Source organism: Melozone crissalis, unplaced genomic scaffold, assembly GCF_028551555.1.
Source record: "Melozone crissalis strain CALT ecotype California unplaced genomic scaffold, PUWL_Pcris_2 ptg000006l_1, whole genome shotgun sequence".
Taxonomy (NCBI): domain Eukaryota; kingdom Metazoa; phylum Chordata; class Aves; order Passeriformes; family Passerellidae; genus Melozone; species Melozone crissalis.
The window spans coordinates 17,628,334-17,648,174 of record NW_026535784.1 but is presented as its reverse complement, the minus strand read 5'-3'; the positions used below and the strand labels follow the sequence as shown (position 1 = coordinate 17,648,174).

Here is a 19,841-nt window from a genome sequence, read left to right as displayed (position 1 = left end):
CTTGTGCATCACCAATTATTAATTGTTGTGTAATTTTTGGAGGGTAAGAGCCACGGAACTGGGTGCTGGCACTTGGTGTTTGATGTTTACTCAACAGTGGAAGAAGGCAGCAGCTGCCCAAAGCCTGGGATGAAAAAACAATCAAAGGTGATCAAGGGCTCAATCTTACTATTCATTTTGCCCTGTTATGGCACCATGGGAATATTTTAAGGAATCATTTCAAAAATTAGTTTGATCTCATGGAAGTTGGTTTCTGACATCTGTCACCCTGTATTGAAGGAGCTCCTGTACCAGAGTGGGTATTAGAAACAAAAACAATATCCAAACTTGAGTCATGACCCAGAACTTTGATGGGAGTCGAGGCAAATGTAAAGGTAACCATAATTTTCTGCTGAAATTTGTCTTTGGGCGTATGTTCTCCCAGGGTTAGATGGTCAAGAACATGAAAACTGAACATTTTTACAAAAAGCGTTACTTAAAAGTGTTCAAAAGTTTCAGAAAGAGTTTTAAACCGAAAGAGGATACACTTATACTAGATTTTAGGAAGGAATTCCTCACAGTGAGGGTGTCGGGACACTGGAGCAGGTTGCCCAGAGAAGTTGTGGATGACTCATCCCTGGAGCAACCTGGTGTATCTAGGGAAGGGTGTCCCTGCCTGTGACAGGGGTTTGGAATTGAAGATGGTCTTTAAGGCTCTTTCCAACCCAAAACATTCTATAGTGCCTTGATTACTCATGGGTGGGTAGACTGAAGATAATTGAGGGCTCAGAAGCTCCAAGCCAATGCACAGAGGAGAGAAGAAAAGTGACAGATTACAGCAGTGCAGGTGAACAGTCCTACCGAAAGCCTGTGGAGGAGCCTTCTGATTTAGCATCATCTGTTGCTGAAATAAATTATTTCATGATTATCTGATTTCTCCTGCATCCAGAAAATTCCTGACTTTGTTGCAAATTGCTAATTAAAAAGAAATAATTTTACCTGGCTATTTAAGTCAAAAAGCATATCAGTGTTTGTTAACATAAGGCTTGTGTATCTGAGCGACCTTCCTATTTGATGGCTTCCTTTTGTGCATTATAGTCCCACAGCCTGTGGGACTCCTGTGTCCTGCTAGAGCACTTCTGTCCATTGGAGTGTGGAAGGCGTTCGGCTCTCACCATTATTTTCAAGTCCCTGAGTCATCTGAGTCCTTTTTTTTCTGGTAACCACCCGTGGCTATTACGGGATGTGTGTGAACACTCCCTCCCTCCCTCCCACAGTCACAAACCTTCCTGGTTGTTCCCCTGATCTCTGCTCAGACTCACACCCAGACAAGCACATAGATGTCCACATGCACCACAGTGATATCTGATGTTGTCATGGTGGCCTCTCAGACCTTGCTGCTTATGTGTGCTGAGAGACAGAGAAGTAAATTTAGGCCATGTCTTTCTTCTCCTCCCCCTTTTTAAAAGGATTAATAAATAGCTGAATTCTTGGCTTGACTTTTGTTCTGTTCTTCAGTCTTGCTTCAGTACATAACGATAATTTCCTGCTGAACTGCTTCTGCTGCACTTTGCCTGTTTCACTTCCCTTCCAAAAGAAATGACTGCAGAGTAAATACCGGACCAGAACAGTGTGACTCCCCGCCAGGGTTAAATCTGACCACAGAGCCTTGTGATTTTACCCAGCTTCTGATTTCACCAGCAATGGCTTCCAGTTTTGAGCTGAAGTGTGTTTGCTGTGAGGAGAGCACCCAAGTTTTCAGCTGTGAGTTCTCAATAATATGCAAAGAAGAAGATAACCTGTGCAAACTATCTACTCTTCTGAGCTGCAAAACTGTCAGAGAAGGGTAATACTACGTTCAGAGTGGTTTGCCCTTGCTTTTTCAGGTCCTCATTTTATTATGAGGACTGGAAAACCACTTTGTATGTGTGAGAGAGCTCAGCATAATAACAGTGGAAATGACATGACTATTATTATTTCTGTGCTGGAGGTGGTTGTGGCTCTGTTAAAGTGTGGAGCTCTCTTCCCTCCAAAGCTTTAATAAAACCAAGAGGGAAGAAGAGCAACAGCTTGTTGCATTACTCTGTGAGCTGTGGGTTTGGTTGGAGGGTTATGTAAGGGCATGTGTGCATACAGCCAAGGTGCATCATGCAGACACCCCTGAACAGTAACACCCAAATGTGTGCCTCTGGCCAGAACCCCCCAAAGGCTATTTGCTAGCCAAACAATTTGCAGCAGGAGCGCGTGGCATATATACCAACCTGCCAGCTGCCCCAGGTGAAGGGCTTACATCAAAGAGAAGCAGCTGGAGCTGTGACACCCCCAGCCTGGGCTGATGGGGACAGAGCCCCTGGCAGCTCACAGGCCCTGGGCCGAGGGCAGCAGCTGCTCCTCTGCTGCTGGGGGCTCCTGCACAGAGCAGATTCCAACCCTCTGCTTTGTGCCTGGCTCCCACAGGTGTAAATGGCTGCACAGAGACCCGGGGCCTGGCGTGGAGGAGAGTTATTGCAGTGAGATGAAGGGCAAAGAGAAGACAGCAGCTTCAGCACAGCCAGGCAGGCAACAGAGCTGCTGCCAGGGCCCAGTGAGAACCTCCAGCCTTGTCAGCCCCATCCCAAAACACAACACTGGGAGTCTCACTGCTGTCACAACAGATAGCCTTTAGGAGGGACTCAAAGAAAGGACAGCAGTGGCTTTACCCCCTTCTTTTTTGGGGGATTGTATTTGGTGTGAGGACAGCATGGAAGAACACATGAAGTTACTTGTAGAAAACCAAATATTACCATGACTTGGGCTGGTACTGCTGAAGCTGTGGAAAGGCAGAGGCAAAGTGCTCAGATGGAGAATAAGAAGGGCTGAGAAATGATGAGTTTAAATGAAAGCCTGAATCTGAAACGTGTGTAGAGGAAGCAGCTTTTGAGAGGGGCAGGATGGTCAAACCAAGCAGGAAAGGAAGAGTTACAGGGACGGGGGCCACAGTGACTTCTGTCACAAACAAACTTCATGGAAGTATCACAAACACGATCTTTCTGAGGAAGAAGATGCTGTGTTACAGACTAAGCATATTGAGATCCTAGGAAAGGACACGATTTCACAGACCACTATCAGAAATGCTTACTCTGCAAACTTCAGCTTTAACTAGGAAAAAAATCAAATGCTGTATGATTGCAGACTTATTTACAGACTCTTTGATTACCGAATTATATTCAAATGTTTAACCTGTAGTAGGAAACATTCTGTGTTAGAAAACTTAAACAAAATTTAGAGTTGAGGGTAGAGGCTTTTTAATTTTTGACAAAAGTAGCAGGTGTTCTACTTCTCCAATTACTTTTCTGGTAATTAGAAATTCATTCTTGAATAATATACTTTCACTTATTCATAGTTTCCCAATTAGAGTGAGGGTGAAAAAAACATTTTGCCATAATCTCCTTAATGAAATCCAGTCACCAAACTTTCAACATGCAGTTTTCTTGCTGCAGTGAAGTCAGCTATTGGACAGGAGTGACAAACTCTACAATAGGTATTTCAATTACTGATAATACAGTAAGCCATATTCAGAAGGAAAAATTACAGTTCAGGAGACACGGCCCTCCAAAAACACACTGCAAACCTCCCGACATTTTTTATTGCAATTTTAAGATCAGTTTTGGAGGACACCTTTCTTAATCAAATACCATTGCTTTTAAAGATTAGTGTTCACAGCCTAATCATGCTGCACTTAGCTTAATTTGCTTTGCTATGGTCTCATTAAATTCTTTCTTTTGGTCAGAAACCCTGCCATGGCTTGGCAGAGAAACAGGAAATTTCTTCTCCATGTTGGAGGGTTGTGACTGCTCTTTCATTTTAACACACAGACTGGAGAGTGCTGCAGCAAATTACATGTGGGTCACCCCTTCCTTCATATGTAAGGAGCTCACAACCCCTCAGAACACTTTGTCAGCTGGACAACTGGGACAAAAGGGAGAAAAATAATCCTTGTGTCAAAAATGTCTCAGATTGTAATTTTATCACTTAGATCTAAAGTTTAATTTTAGGTTACCTGAAACCTCAATGGCAACAATTCCTACAACTGATTGTTGAGGTTTCTTTTGTCCTATCTCAGCTTGTGATACATTCAGCGTTTGGTGGTCAAGAAGAGACTTTCCTGAATTGCTCCTCTCCTTTGTGCTGAGAAAGTGCACTTGGGGAACAACCTGGCAACATTACCTGTTATTTGATCTGGAATCTGTGAACCAGAGTAAAGCACAAGCAATAAATAGTAGAGGTTTTGCACTATTGTTTTGTTGGCAGATGAGAAATGTAAAAATTTCTTTCCTCACCAAAGTCTGGAAGTCCATTAAAAAGTTGTGAGCAGATGTTTCACAATCATCCCTACACCTGCAGGAGTATGCAGAGAGATGTGGTACCTTGCAGTCTCACCTGGGCCCATGGAATGTGTCTCCTCACCCAGATGGTGAGCAATAAGGAGTATTTTAATTGCTGGATGAGCTGCTGGCAGGGATTAGATCTAACTAGACACCTCTAGTGCTGTCACAGACTTCACCTGCAGCTGAACTGAACTAAGAAGAAAGTCAAACTCTTTCCTATCCTTGGCTCTTCCAAGGAAACCTATTTGCATCCTGCACCAGAAAGGCACGAACTGGCTTTCAGAGGTAAGGCCCACAAGCACATGTGCAGTCAGTAGAACAGGCAGAGCTACACCTTTAGCAGCACACCTTAAAATAGTTGACTTGAGCACAGTGGTGCAACCATGGCTTTCGGTAGTGTACCTGTGTTCTGGACATGCAGGGCAATGCACTCACATGTCTTTCCATTTTCTGTACTAGCCATTGTATTACAGAGATGCTCATTTAGAGGTAATCTGTACATGTTGGCAAGGAACTACTTCTGCCAGTAAAGCCAATTTGCTCCTCTAAATGGAGCAAATGGAGCATAGGTTCTCTCTGCTTGAGATGGATTGCCTGAGAACTTTGTTGGCAAACTTATCAGATGAGGATTCTGAGGGAAAACCTCCCTTTGGATGAATGGGTCATGATTTTAAAGAGTACTAAAGAATACTTGAGAGGTTTTTGTACCACTAAACCCTACATTATTTACTATTCTGGACTATTTTTTCTTGAAGAATTTAACTGCATAATATTTGCTGCTAATGCTGAGCTCCCATTTTAATTCAAGTATTTAATGAAAATTTTCCCTGTGATTATTTGCTCATTACTGCAGGTAAGTTCTAAAAGATTTTTTTTTTGGTTTATTCTTGATGCATTTAGTAAAACTGGACTCACATGCTTTTATCAACTTTTGAATTGCAATAGTTTGGAGAGAACACACTGTTAACTTGAACTTTGCAACGTTTGACTTTATGAGCTTTACTTATTATACCAATAGTAGTTTGATTAATTGGTTTCTACCTGCAGCAAAACTCTCTTAGGGATTTGCTTAGGTAAAACCTGTGAGATTTTTCTATACTTGAAAAAGAATACAATTAGATTTGCAATTGTTTAGGACAAACTGCTTTCAAATAGTATAGGTAATATGACAGAAAAAATGGTAGTGGGTACCCAGCTCCGAATAAATATTTTTAAAAGATTAGAATTTAAAAGAATTAAGAAGAATTCTTAATTAAAAATTGCTAAGAATAATTAAGAATAAAAATATTTTTTAATTACAAAGAATTATGGAAATCAATTTCTTTCACTATTTTTGAGCTCCAATATTACTTATTCTTTAAAAATTTAACTTGCAGGACTTCTACTGTTGGGGACTTGAACTAGCCTAGATGAAGATCTTCTGTCTACTCATCAGTTACAGATGTTAATTGGGGTGAGGGTCATGATACTAATCAGTTGCACAAATGACCTACATGTGGAAACAAATAGATGAAGAATATTTCCAGGTCACCACCAGCGGTAAATATTGCTCTGTTAAATATTTACATATACAGATGGAACATTGCTTGTTTGTTTTGGGATTTTGGTTGGTTGGTTGATTGGTTGGGCTTTTGCACTCCAGAAAAAAAAAAAAAAAAAAAAAAAAAAAAAGCCAACAACAACACCACAAAAAACACCACCAAAAACTCCTGCATTTGAACAAAAGTGATTGAAGGGAGAAGAAAAACCATTTTTTCCCCCTATTTCATGACAATGCTAGCAGGAATTACTACGTTAAAAAAAAAAATCTGCTGGTGTGTGCTTCCTGTTCCAGTTTGTTTAGTCACAAGTCTGAATTAGGTCTCTCTGTTGGTCGGTTTCGTTTACTATAAACAGGTCTTGTGCTTTGTTTCAATACATCAAAGCCCTTAGCCAGGCGCAGACAGGTAAGGTAAAAGGGTGTAAGAAAGTTTACAGTCTTGCTTCATTGTTTCTTTAAGCGTTCCAGACAACGGTCAGAGGGATCACACGAAGTTTAAAAGAAGGCTTGGTTGCTGTTTTTCTGTCTATGTAAACTGGTTTCTCTTTTGTTCCTTTTCTAGAAACCACATGTAACTTTAGGTCAGAAAAGTGTAAAATGTGGCACTTCTCAAACCAGCGGTACGGCTGCCCTGGGGTAACCCGATCAGGCAAAGGTGCAGGCTCCTCTCCCTGCTGCGCTGATGCCTGCTGCCGTCCTTCAGGTGAGTACCGCAGGTTTATTTTCTTTCCAAATATCCATCCACCTGAAGGAGGCAGATGGCAGAGAAGGGTATTTTTTCACGACTGACACTGTCAAAGAAAAACCCAACTCACTGCTTTAGCCCTTTAGAGATAAATGCGAATCACTCCATCCCACAGTATTTTCAGTAAAGTTGCTCTAAAAGTTTGCTTCAAGCCCTTGCATCTCTCAAGGTTTTCTTCTCTGGTTTTGGGGGGTTTGATTTTGCGCGGGGGGGGGGGGAGTTTGTTTGGTTTTTGTTTGTTTTTTTTTGTTGTTTTGGTTTTGTTTTTGGGGTTTGGGTTGGGGTTTTTTTTGTTTGTTGGGGGAGGGGTTTGCTGTTGGTGTTTTTTGGGGTTTTTGTTTGTTTGGTTTGGTTTTTTTTTTTAATCTGCCCTCTTAAAACAACAGGAATGCTGGCTGGCCCTCAGCCAGCCAGAACTCAGCAAGCAGGGTAAAATTTCAGTTCAGATTTACGGGAAGGTGTTGGGAGTAAAAATCTGGTTTGGTGAGTTTAAGGCAGGGAGTAGTCCGGAGACAACCTTGCTACTGTGAGTGTGGAGAGAAAGAGAGGAGGGGGGGAGGAGGATAATAAAAACCACCCAGGCTGGAGATTAGAGACCAATTTTTCCCCTGTCCGAGTTTCAGTGCGTGTTGCTGAGCTCCCGCAGCCTTATCGAGCTTGCGGGCAGAAAGCCGGGTCTGGGGTGCTGGAGCTGCGCGGTGCCGGCAGAGAGCTCAGCTCAGCGCCCTGGAATGTGCGGCTTAGGGCAGGGGCGAGCAGGGGCTTTGGCTTAGCTGGTACTAATTGCAAGTTTTAGTGCTCAAAAACTCTGGTAAAAAAAAAAAACCGAGCAAAGAAGCAAAGAGCCAAGAGAGTGGGTTAAGATTGGGAGAGCTGTTGCTCCAAGCAGCAGGGCAAGGAGTTGCTCAACTCTCACTCAGCAGCGCGGTAGGAAGGACAATGCGTTGAGGTCGCTGCCCCAAAACGCCGCGGCCGCCGCTGCGAATGGTGCTGGGCGCTGAGGTGGGCTCCAGGTAGGTACCGCCGCTGCTCGGTTTGCTCCGCGCTTCCTCCGTCCTTGGCTGTGCGTTGGATTGTACTCACTCCTCTCTGATTGGGTTGACAATGTAATCCACCAGAAGTTCACTCAGAAAATACATTTTAAAGTATTTTTACGGGGGAAAGGCAAATGGAGAGAACCGCAGAGGTTTTCGATGGAGTTTTGGTGACTCTTTCCAATTGACAGATTTCTGGTGATTCTGAAGTAAGATGACAGGGGAGAGGCACAGGCAGGTACTAAAAAAGGACAGATCGAGAAGTGATTTGCAGATCTGAGAGATTTAATTTAAAATATGTGTTTCTCCAAGTCAAAGATAAAGCACAGCGTGACTTGCCTAATGTCTTTGGAGTCAATTTCGGAAGTAGTGTTTCGTTTCATGGCTGTTTTTTCTTTTTGAGCACTTAAAATGCTGTAATTTGTACAGACCACAGAGCCGTGGCACAAGTGACAGGGAGGTGACAAGAGGGCTCTGAGTCTGCTGTCTGCCAATCTGTTATAGACATTAGCATAAGAATGGGACCTTATCTGTGAAAAGTTTCTGAAGACCATTTAGAATACATGTATCCATCAGGAGATCAGGCATCTTCACGCTGAGATATGCGTGAGTAGATGAGAAATACTAGGGTTCATGTTAAAAGAAACAGCAGAATTTAAAGGTTTTTTAGAGGAAAGGCTGCGCAGCTCATTTCTTCTCAGGAACTTGAAATAAAACTTTGAGCAAAAGCCAATCTATTGTAATGGATAAAGATGGGCTGGGACCTTACAGGTCGCAAAATCCCTACTAAATTTTATCGGCTCGACTGAGCTGACCTGGCAGAAGGCGGGAGCAGCATTAGACGGGGCTGAAATGAGCCGCCCGAGGCTAACGCGAGCTGAGTATCGGTGCCCTGATGTGTCTCCCAGACTGTGCAAACGATAATTTGGACAAGCCTGCAATTACTCTGTCCCGGTGCTGCCGTGGTGCGCGGGGAGCGCTGCGGGGAGCGCTGGGTGCGGAGCTGCCAGGCCGGGGCAGAGGCCGCCCGCGGTGTTAAGCGGAGCCTGGTATCGTGGTGCACAGCTGGAAACCGGGAGGCAGCTGCGCTCTCCGAGAGGAGGTGGAGATAACGCCAGGAATGGGCCGCTGCCCGTGTCCGGCAGGCTCGAAGCCTACAGACCGCTGTCTGCGAGATAAACCAAGAGACAAACACTCCTCCTGCACATTCAACACTCCTCCTGCACAGTCCTTCTCCCTCCCGCCGCTCCCCTGCATATTCCCGTCCTGAGGGAGGTTGTTCTCCGGGCTCGTTTCACAGCTGTGCATCCCGAGAGCTGAGGGCGGCTGCTCCCACCTCACCTCGTAGCCCCAGCACCCTCTTGTGCTTTTGGGGTCTGACCTCTTCTGAGACACAGGCTCCGGGCCCTCAGTGTTGTTAGGGAAATATTTGGTGTTGACTGGCATTTAAATAGGGTTGCTAATAATTTCTGAGTGTCCCTACTGCAGCTGAGGATGCAAAATCTTCCCTTGAAGTTTTAGAAAACAAAAGAACGTGCTGCCTTCAACGAACAGATTTTTTTAAAGTTGAAAACATTGTAATAAAAATATTTAATATAGGCAGTGGAGATGGTGGAGCCTTCAGGGAATACTGTTTCTATGTCAGTTTGGTCTGAACCCTGGATCTTGCGTGGCCCTCACCTGGCTGGCTTCAGCAAAGCTATCCCTGGCACTGGGGTCTGCTTTTGCAGCTTCCCACATTTTGGAGTCTTGGCCTCCTCCACATGGCAGAGCCCCTCATTTTGCTACCACTCTATGAAATGCTGCACCCTCCTCTGTGAAAGCTGTGGGAGCATCTGACAGCTAGAGAGAACCAGGGATTACCTGTAGTGATGTGAGAGTACCTGTTGGGTTACCATGGGGCCCACTGCACTGCTAGGGTGACAAACTCCAGCAGAGGTGGCACCACATTTATGGGTGAAACAAAAAGGTGATCTTGGCTGATCACTTGCGTGCAGTTTCCTGAACCTGAATATTGCTATGATTTACTGAGAAATTTAGTAGGGGCAAGTATGTGCTCTTTGTGAAGAAACATGGGCAGATCCTGTTCCTGTTTAAAAAAAAATCAATTATAAATACAAAGGTGAACATAAAGATCAGGTCTGCTTTGTAGCAAGGAAGCAGATCTAACATAAAGAGTATAAAGAGACTATCTCAGTGCTTGTATATGATATATGTAGTTGCCTCTTTTGTCATGAAGTTGAAATCTCCAAATTACTGATGACTTAAACCAACAAATCCTTCCTTATATTGTAGTCACTTTGAAATTTGTTTCATAAGGGGATTTTTAGGTGCAATTTTCAAGTTTGTAAAATGGATCCCGTGAACAGGATATTTTTGTCTGCTCCCTTAGTAAGAGGGAAGGACTCTGACCTTTATCTTTCCAATATGAGGCCTAAAATAATATTTCTTTCTGCTGTAGTAATTTTTTTCAATAAAATGCTTCTGGGTACACCCAGCTCTTGCCAAGATCAGGAACATCTCAGTAGCCTTGCTGAGACAATGCAGGCATTGTATAGCTATGGCTGGTAGGGCTTTGGTGACACAGTAAACTCAACAGAGAAAAGCAACTTTTTAGAAACTGCAGAGCTGACTACCTGATACTTGAGGGCATTTTTGTCCTTTCCAGGCTTTCATTTGCCCTGATCCCAAGTAAGATTTTATTTGAAAAGAAGAAAGAGGTTTCTGATATTTATAAAGTGTGTTTTACAAAATATGCTTAGAGTTTGGATATTATCTTTTGCTTAGGTAGGTCATAAAGCTGAGACTGAGTCAGCACAGATGGGCTTATTTGCCATGAGATGGAAAGAAATTATAAAGGCATGAGAATCCTCAACCGATAACAATGCGACAACAGTAACTTCCATGTATTTCCAAAGGGAGAACAGCTTAACCAGCCTCTAACAACTGAGAGGCTTTCTTATTTGCCAATGGGAGAGCCATTGGAAGGTTTACTCTGGAAAAGCAGCACCCCGAGTGATGTAGGTCAGAGTTTGCTTTCATGTTTTGGCCTTTTGAGTACCCAATGGATGGGCTGGAGCTGTTCCGTAGAAATAAACTGAGGCACTGCTTCTGCCTTTTTGTCTTTTACCAGAGAAACTCAGCTCCACCGCAAGTCAGGGTGTGGGCTGAGTTTCAGCAAGCTGAGTTCCCAGTAACATTGAAGATGTCATTTATGATTGCTGTGTCACAGAGCTGGGATTCCTGACCTGGGCGTTTCTGCTGCGGGGAGCCGCTCACACAGGCAGAGTGGAAGGGCTGCCACTGCCAGTGGGGTTTGTGCACAGCACAGCTGCTGCTGAGAGGCAAGGGATGGGATGGGATGGATGCAGGTGGAGCACAAGGAAGTGGTGAGGGGTCAGCTGGGTACAGAGCAGAGCAGCATGCCAGCAGGCTGGCTGCTGTTGGGCTATCTCAGCAGCAAGGGAGAGATTTTAGAAGGAATTTAGGAGAGGTGAGCAAAGTTCCTCTGCAGCTGAGACCAGGGAGGCAGTCCCAGTGAGGAATTATGAAGGAAAACAGAAGGGCATATGATGAGAAGCATAAAGTGGGTGTTCATAAGCTACAAAAGACACCTGGTTATACTATTCAGCTCTGCCTGCCTAGGCAAGTATTGTGTGTAAGGACCTTCTATTTTATTTGTTAGAAGACGGAAAGAGGATCAACAGGAGCACAGAAGATGAGTGGCACATTCAAAGCTATGAAAATGGCTCTTGAAATAATATTTGGAAGATAAAACAGTGATCAAGATTGTAGATCAACAGTGGATCAAACTATGAAAGAGCAAAAAGGATTGTCACCATTAATGAGCTAATGTGGGGGTGAGACTCCAGGGAAGCATTTAAGTTTTGAGGGCAGAGAGAATAGCCAATGTCCTTGACATGAATGCAGAAAGCATCAACAGGTCTTAGCTGTACCTTGAAAGAAAGGCTGCCCAAATAAAAATAGTGCTCTGCCTGCAAACAGAGCAGTAATGGTCACTGTGGAAAGGAGAGAAAAGAGACTTTGGGTATTCCTTGAGAGGGGGGCAGTATTAGAGGCTCTGCTTTATCCACATATAGCTGGAAGTGATGGCTGGGTTTTCAGCAGACAGTGTTTCAACCTTTCTAGCAGAAGAGCAACAACTGAGGGGTGTTGGTTGGGCTGGATATTATAGGAAAGAAAATCGAAGAGAATTGAAATGTAGGGAGATTTTGCAATTTAACTTGGTATAGAGGTAAGGGCTAAAAGCAAAAGAGAGGTCATGAGGGTTGATGGAATGGAAATTGCAAAAAGGCTGAATAGTGGACATAATGGGGGAGGCTAATGGGTGGTGCTGAATGGGACCACTTGTAGTTTAGTGCAGGAATAACCCAGCTGTAGATAGCCTCTGGACAGTGCATGCCAAATAAACAGTCCTTTTTAATGAGGAAAAGAAAAGGATCAGGGCAGAAGAGGAACAGAATTGTTAAAATGGACATAGCATGACAAAGAGGGTGATATGGGTCGTCAGCATAAATCAGCAGGAATAAGAAGAGAAAAATGGGGAATCAAAACCCAAGGAGGAAGGTGATGGACTTGGGTGAAGGGGAGGCATTTGCAGGGCTCAGAAGAGAAGGGAAGGGAGAAAATGACAAATGAGCAATCCTTGAAAAGAGGAGGAGGAGGAAGAGGTGTAGGAGGAAGGAGACAGGGGAGGAAAAGGTCAGTTCACTGAGTCTGATCCCCAAATGGGATCAGAAAAGCTGAGACAGAGGGGCTTTATTAGGGTTTGAAAGCTGTGTTCAAGATTTCAGGACCCTGTAAGGGTGAAATTATGAAGAGACTGTGGCTAACAGGTCTTTAACACTGGAAGTTGTGTTGGTGTGACAAACAAGGGTATGAGGTGTGAGCAGTATGCAGGGTGCAACTGTGGGAGCTCTTGTGGCTGGGGAGGGAGGAAGAGCCGGAGCGGGAAAAAAGCATGAAAGGCAAGGAGGGAAGATAGAGTCAAACACGATCATGCACGCAGGGACATGTCCTCTAGATGTTTTTGCAACAAAAGAGCACGTTCAACTCACCTCAATTAAATATTAACATTATTACCATGACTTAAGGCCATGTTTCTGGCAGTAAAATTTCTGTTGACTGTATGCTGAAATTTCACCAGAGTTCATACACTACTATCCACATCCTAATGTTAGTTAGTGCTCACAGGAAGCATTTCACTGTCATTAGCATTTTCATTAAAGGTAGCACTAATACAGCACCAGAAGCTCACAGGAGCATAGTCACAGTTAAGGCTGCAAGCAGACCTAGACTTGATTGGTAAGTGCTTTCCAACTTTTGGGACTGCACTATAGTCTGTGGCTCTTGAAGATGGATTCTGCCTTTAGCTTCTTGGCCTCAGGAAGCAGGCAAGAAAAGACACAACTTATCTGACTTACTGAGTGCAGACTTTCAATGAACATGGAGGTGCCTCTGGGTGGGTCAAGGAGATCTGAACGTGCTTGCTGTTGCTGCCATTTGTGGTGTCTTAGTCAGTGTTTACAAAGCAAATGGGATGAGTAGATGCTACTGACAAAGCTGTCTGCTCACCCTGAGCACCCAGGCCAAGGGTGGCTGCAGATGTACCCAGCAGCCTTGCACAACCCCAGGGCCCAGAGCAAGCTTCAACCTGGGCAGGGCTCAAATAGGCCACAGTTGTCCTGCAGGGAAGGAAAAAATGTGATTTTCATAGAGGATAATTGTATTGAGCAACAATAAACAAAAAGGCTTTTACATGCTTCTTCCACATACTGAAGTCCCAAGTCTCAGCTTACCAATGTGAGTCACAGGTCAGACTGTATATGTGCAGAATAAATCTTCCTGAGCACCACAGGGGTGGCAAGAGGTATCTGGGATGTCAGCACAGAGCCCTGCCTTCCATGGTGTGTGATCAGTGGGAAGAGGGTCTGAGCTCCTGAACACAGCTGTGTCTGTGCTGCTCTGCCCCTCTCTGCCTTGCCAACTGGGAGCCCTCCCTGATATTTTAGGGTCTGTTCTCTGACCTGTGATTCACCACAGGTGTTTGCAGGTCCTTGCTGGAGGGGGTGAGAAGGTGTCTTCCCATGGTCACTCTTTAATTCTCTTGGAAAGCTCTGGTTTTCTGCAGGGAGTCATCAGCAAGCTTACACTTTTGGTAAGCAGCAAGACTGACTGGTGAACAATTTTAGTTTTTACTGTTTGCTAACCTTATGAGTCTAAGTAAGAAAATTCCTGTGCAAATTCCTGCACAAATTCCTGGCCATTCCCATGGCCACCTGCCTCAGGGGAAGTTTATCAGGTACACTGTCTGGTTGATATACAGGGCACTGTATAAATCCTACAGCTGTGAGGAATGTGGAATGAGCTGCCAGAAGCCCTGAGTAAATACAGCAAGTATTGCTAAACCAAAGGCACTGGTGGTCTTGTCTGTTGGTTTTCGCATCAGAATGAGAAGAGCCCAGGGCAAGCATTTTGCTGACAGAAGAGTTTCAGGGCTTTTCCCCTCTCCTCTATCTAGAGCATTATCTGGAGTTTCAACAGTGGCTTTTTGATTCCTGTCATCTCCCAAAGATGGGTTTATGGTGGTGTGCCAGTGGGAAGAGAGGCACCTTTAAAAAAACGCAGGGATTTGAGAGGTGTTAACAGTGATCCTGCTAGTCCCTGGGCTCTGGGGCTGCTGAGAGCAGGTTGTGGTGTCCATCTCATTGGCCTTTACCAAGGAGACTGAAATCTGAGTCAAATCCTGGCATTTCCATCTGTAGATCACTGAGGTTTTGGGTTGTTGGGTTTTTTTAAAAAGGAAAATATAGTATTTATATTTGTATATTTGTACATATATATAAACAGCATGTGCATTAGAGGTATCAACACAAATCAGTCTCAGTGCTGGATTTCCAACTCCTAAAGCACAGTCAGTTACCATTTTTATCTCTGTTTCAGGGAGATGATCTTATGGGATCATTTTGCCCACTGTGTCATATTTTTTTCTCTCCCTCTGTATACCAGAAATACACTCTTGAGTGCCACAAGAGACGAGCTGTTAAAGAATATACTACATATATAAAAGAGGTGAAGCATGAAGCATCTCGGCCTCTGTATTTTCCAACAGATACAGCAGGGTGTTTTTTTCTAAATAAATAACTTGTGTAAAAACTACAGGTTATCCAAAGGAAGTTTAAGCAAAATTGCTGACAGTGAGGTCTACTTTCCCATGGGCAGTATGAGAAACTTAATTTTATGGAAAATGCCATCCATCTGTAAGCCTAAAAGGTTAAGTTCTCAATAAAGCTTCATACTGGTAATAGTGAAAATCAGTTAAAGACCTCAACTCCCAGTGCATGCTGCCAGTACACAAGACATGGGCTGAACAGGGGATTTGTAAGCTGGGGTGTAAGTTTGTAGTATCTTCAGGTGCACCTTCATGTTTTTCATACATGGGCAACTAACTCTATGTTCTTTTTATTGCTGTACTCCAAAGCAATTGCAAAGGATCCTGCTGCAGTTTGGGAGCTGTAATTGTGTTGTGATTATGGATACAAGGTTACCTGTCCCCTGTGCCCCAGGAATACCCACAAATGGGTCAGACAAACCCTTTGCAGAGCTGAGGCTGGTGCAAAGAGGATTAGATAAGCTTGCTAGTTGCTGCTGCTATGCAAGTTTCTTTCGGAATTCTGTGTTCAAAGCTGGCTCACTGCTTTCCCATATTCAGAGGTTCACCTTTGCCTTCTGGCCCTGGTGCCAGTTTCTGGGTCTCCATGCTCTCTGCATGCTCTGTCTGTGTCAGCCAGTGAGTCTGGCCCTGTGGCCAGGGATCCTGGCACAGGATACGCGCTCTGAACTGGCGTGTGTGTACCCTGGTGCCCCACAGACCACCCACTCTGCATCCTTGCAAACAGCTGGGTGTAGAGGTGTCGGAACCGTGGAAAAGCAAAAGGGGTGAACCCTCTTCTGACCAACATCAGGAGCTTTGAATGACAGGCAAGGTGGATGAACCAGACCTTCCTTTTCACTGCTTTTCTACATTGTTTAAATGTGGTTTCAGCCACAATACCAAGACACAGAGAGGGCTTAGCTTCTGCCTGAGCTCTGATGAGGGGCACTGCTTTTGTGTCTTCTAAAGCAAGCACTGTAACATGAACAGTGTGAGATGAACATAATTTTGTTCGTCCTTCTGTAGATCCAAACCACTTATATCACATTTCCTCTTCATCTAATCTTATCTGTTTTGTGTTGCAATCCTTGCTGTGCTTCCCTATTTCCAAACCAAAGCACAATCTTTCTGAAAAAATATCTGAAAGCTGCTGCCATTTTGGAACGTGGCCTTTTTCAAACAAAGAACATCAGGTGGTATTTGACACATTGGTTCATTAATCCTTACCTGGAAAGGAACTGATGCCAAAATCATTGCATTCTTAAAGCTCCTGCAAATGTCAGTCACTATTAAAGGTTTCTTCTGAGTTCACAGGTACTATTGTGCACATATGTGCAACAGGGTGTAGAACAAGCCAGGCAAGAAGCAAAAAGTATACAAATGACTGGTTTTGCAGGAAAAGCACCAGTGTAAAACTTAGGAAACCTGGGTTCATGTCCCTGCCTTGCCATAGAAAATAACACACGAGTTGACAACGGTACAGTCCAGTGGTTTTTGTGGATATCTGTTTTGTGCTTGCTGGTCTCTGCTGGTATAGCTGAACGTCCCACCAGGTTGTGAGGTCTGCTATGGCCAGTCTGTGGGGAACTTCAGCAAATCTCAGGGATTTTTCTGTGTTTGGTTTATGCCTTCATTTTGATAGGGTCGGGTCGTTGTGCAGTGCGAGTCCTGGGGAAGGATGAGGGAAGGTGCCAGTCCCAGCTGGACACTAACCCAAACCTCTGGCAGCCCCTGGGCTCCTGGCCTCAGCTCCTTCAGTCCCACAGCCCTGGGGTGAGGGGGACTCCATGGAGCACTGCAATGGCACAGGTTGCCAAGGGACGGGAAGGGGTCACTGCCAGCATTTCATGATCCAGCTGTGTCCCTGTGAAGTGAGAGCAAGGTCCTGCTGACAGAGCAGTGAGCAGCACCTGCTGTGAAACTCCAGGGACCGAGGAGAGCCGGGAGTCCCCAGGATGTTGATGGGACCATCCCAGGTTTCTGCTTCAGATCACTGGTTTTGGAAAAGTAGATTGAAATGTAATGCTAAAGGGCCTGAAGCTTTAGTGTTGATAAGCAGATATAACTGTTGTAGCCCACTCTAGAACTCTGTGGAAAAAAGTGTCCACACAATATAACCTACAGAGATCTAGGACTGTAACTGCTCCAAGTGTATGACATTTACCATCCAAAAGTTTCCATTGTACAAGCAGATGTAAAAGGAAGAAGATAGAGCATCTCTGGTTAATAAGAATGTCCTACATTTTCTATTAGGAGACCGTTTTTATTTGTTCATGATTTTGCAAAGGTTTGCATTGCATGGCAAGATACCTGAGGCCCATGAATTGTTCTGCATTTACCTGTATAGAGACCCAAGAGCCACTTAGCCTAAAAGTGTTTGACAATTTCTGAAAATCAAAGCTAGAGAATTTGCTTTTTTTCAAACTTTTGCAACTTCTTCCTAAAGTTTCCTAAGTACTTGACCTCAAGCAGGGAAGTAGCTCTTGTGGAGGGTCAAAGCAGGATATGAACCTTTGAAAACTGAGTTTCCATGTGTTTACTGGAAACTTCAACTTTTAGCATCCAAGTCCCCGAACCCAGTATTGACACTGCCTGTGCTCTGAGAAAACTTGAGTCAGAGTTCTAGCATGAGCCTGCTGGGCTCTCTGCCCTGTGTTCAAGAGCAGCTATAGGATATCTAAAGATAAAGAAAGCAAAGAAACAGGTGCTGGGCTGTGGGGCTCCTGAAGAACAGGTTGAACCTAGTGGGAAAGGAAGAGGAAGAAGAGAGACAAAGAGACAGGAGAGAGATGAGCACTGTCTGCCTTGAAGAGCTGATGCAGAGTCAGAAGGCTGATGGAAAAGGGGATTTGACAACTCAGAAATGACTGAGAAGAGGTGGCTGGGCAGGGAGGCAGCACATGGGAGCTAGGTCTGACATGGGGGCTGCACTCAGAGCCAGGGTTCCCAGGGCTAGAGACAGTGACAGGAGGCAGATGTGGGAGTTTGAGCCACTGCTATTGGACAAGGGCAGGAGCAGAAGAAAGGGCAAGTCATCCAAGGTGACTGGATGCAGCCAAAGCACTTTGGGATGTGAATTCAAGGATTTTTACCACTCCAACTTTCCCTCAAGAAGCTGTGAGGAGTCCCCCACTCATGCCTCTTCCCTCTTTCTCTGCTGCTGCCCTGGCTTTGTCATTTACTGTTCCTTTGTGAAACAGAAGTCCAAGCAGTAAATATCATGTGCCACCCCTCTGGTGACACATGCATCAGTAGGATGTCTCATGATGGAATTTGGGGTTGGGTTTCTGTTTTCATAAAAAAAAAGCCAAAAACAGGGAAGCTTAGGAAACCATGCACAGCTATATCCTGCTCATAAAAACGTGAAGTGCCAGATTTATAGTCTGCACAATCCTAGTTTGCCTTCTGTTATATATATTATTATAGTATGATCGTGGCTTTTTGACACATTCAGTGCTGATGAGGCTTTTTGAAGGAGCCTTGCAATATGCCATCCATAAAAATGAGGATGGACAATAAACTTTAAATTATTTTTTTTTTTATTTGTCCTGCTGTTTGGGATGTAAATGGTTCATGCTCTTGAATTCCAAATCTCTGAAGAGAGATTTATTACTCTTTGGCTTTTTAGTAGTGCTCATTACTATAAATTTAAATACTTACAAACACTAATGAGATAATCTGCATAACAACCATTTGATATTTATTTATTAAAAAATAGGGACACAAGATATAAATGAAGAAGTTTGCCACAGTTTTGATTTTACAGTTTGGGATGCTAGGGCCAGGCACAGGTGAACTTGCTTAGATAAAGGTCATCTTCACTGAACAGTGTTCCTAAGGGTAAACAAGCTCTAGCTATAGGTTTGTGTCAAGCTAAGAGGTTGTTTTGGATGGTCACAAATACAGGTACACAAATAAGTTGATGTGTTATTTCCATGTTTTCAAAATTGTGCAATCACTTTTTTTTTTGCTTTAGAGTGGAATTTCATTTAGAAAATATCACCAAATTTAACGATAAAAATGGGGTAAAGAGTTCAGAAATGTAATGTTTGCCTCAAGGCAAAACAAATTGTCCTCTTTTCTTGTCTTATTTGTACTTCAGCTACTAGTATAAGTCAGTCACACTGCTTGCCTCATGACTCTACTTTCCAGAAAACTTAGTTTTGCTTAAGATCCACATTTTCAAAATGCATTTCCCAAACAGTTCCCTTGCAGCTCCAAGTGCTCCTGCAAGCAAATTGCAGTTCAGAAAATGTTCCCATCTGGAAACCAGGAACATGCCACTGGTCACCAGCTGTACAAAGCTTGGTTTAAATGACTTGTCCAGCGACACACAAGATCCATGTGCAGACCAAAGGCAGGAAGCTGTAACCAAGAGCCTCTTTATTTGCCTTAGCCGTGGATTCCCCTTTGCTGCAGTGCATCAGGTGCTGTCACCTCTGTTGTTTCTGGCAGAATGTTGGGGACAGCAGCCACTGTTGGTGTCTGAGCCCAGCTTCTCTGCAGGAACAAGGCCACCTTCTCTACTGAATATCAAGCAAAGGAGGCCCCTGTCTGCCATGAGGGTCCAGAGCAGTGTGAGATCAAATCTGCAGGTTCCAAACATGAGGAGCTCCAGGGGAGCAGCACATTGCACCACTCACCCACCCATGCACACGTCTGCAAGATCCACCCAGACCCAGACTGGGTGAAACATGGGGAAACATGGGAGTGAGGGCAATGGTACCTGGCCCTTGTCAGGCTGGAGGGTACCCAAGGAAAGCCCTGCAATGCTTTTGTCCCTCCTGGGCTGTAGAGCTGTGTTGGGGTACACCAGAAATAAGTGGCTGGAGTGGGGAGATGCCAGCCCCCTGCCACTGCCTAGTCAGGGATGTGTGGGGCCAGGAGGAGAACTCACAAGTAGAGGCATCCTCATCACCAATGGTTGATTAGGTATTGGGCTGGGAAGGGGAGATCCTGGGTTGTCATTTCTGTGCCATGGCCCCTTTCTGTGTTTTTTTCC

At 44.3% G+C, this 19,841-nt stretch overlaps 1 protein-coding gene across 1 annotated transcript in view; it reads left to right on the top strand.

Moving 5' to 3' along the window:
• Nucleotides 1–6,521: 6,521 nt before the first annotated feature.
• RBM47 (RNA binding motif protein 47) overlaps nucleotides 6,522–19,841 on the top strand; it is a 73,418-nt gene continuing 60,098 nt past the window's right edge. Inside the window, exon 1 of the mRNA XM_054295297.1 lies at nucleotides 6,522–6,589. The gene's annotated coding sequence lies outside the window, so the exon portion shown is untranslated. The remainder of the gene's footprint in view (nucleotides 6,590–19,841) is intronic.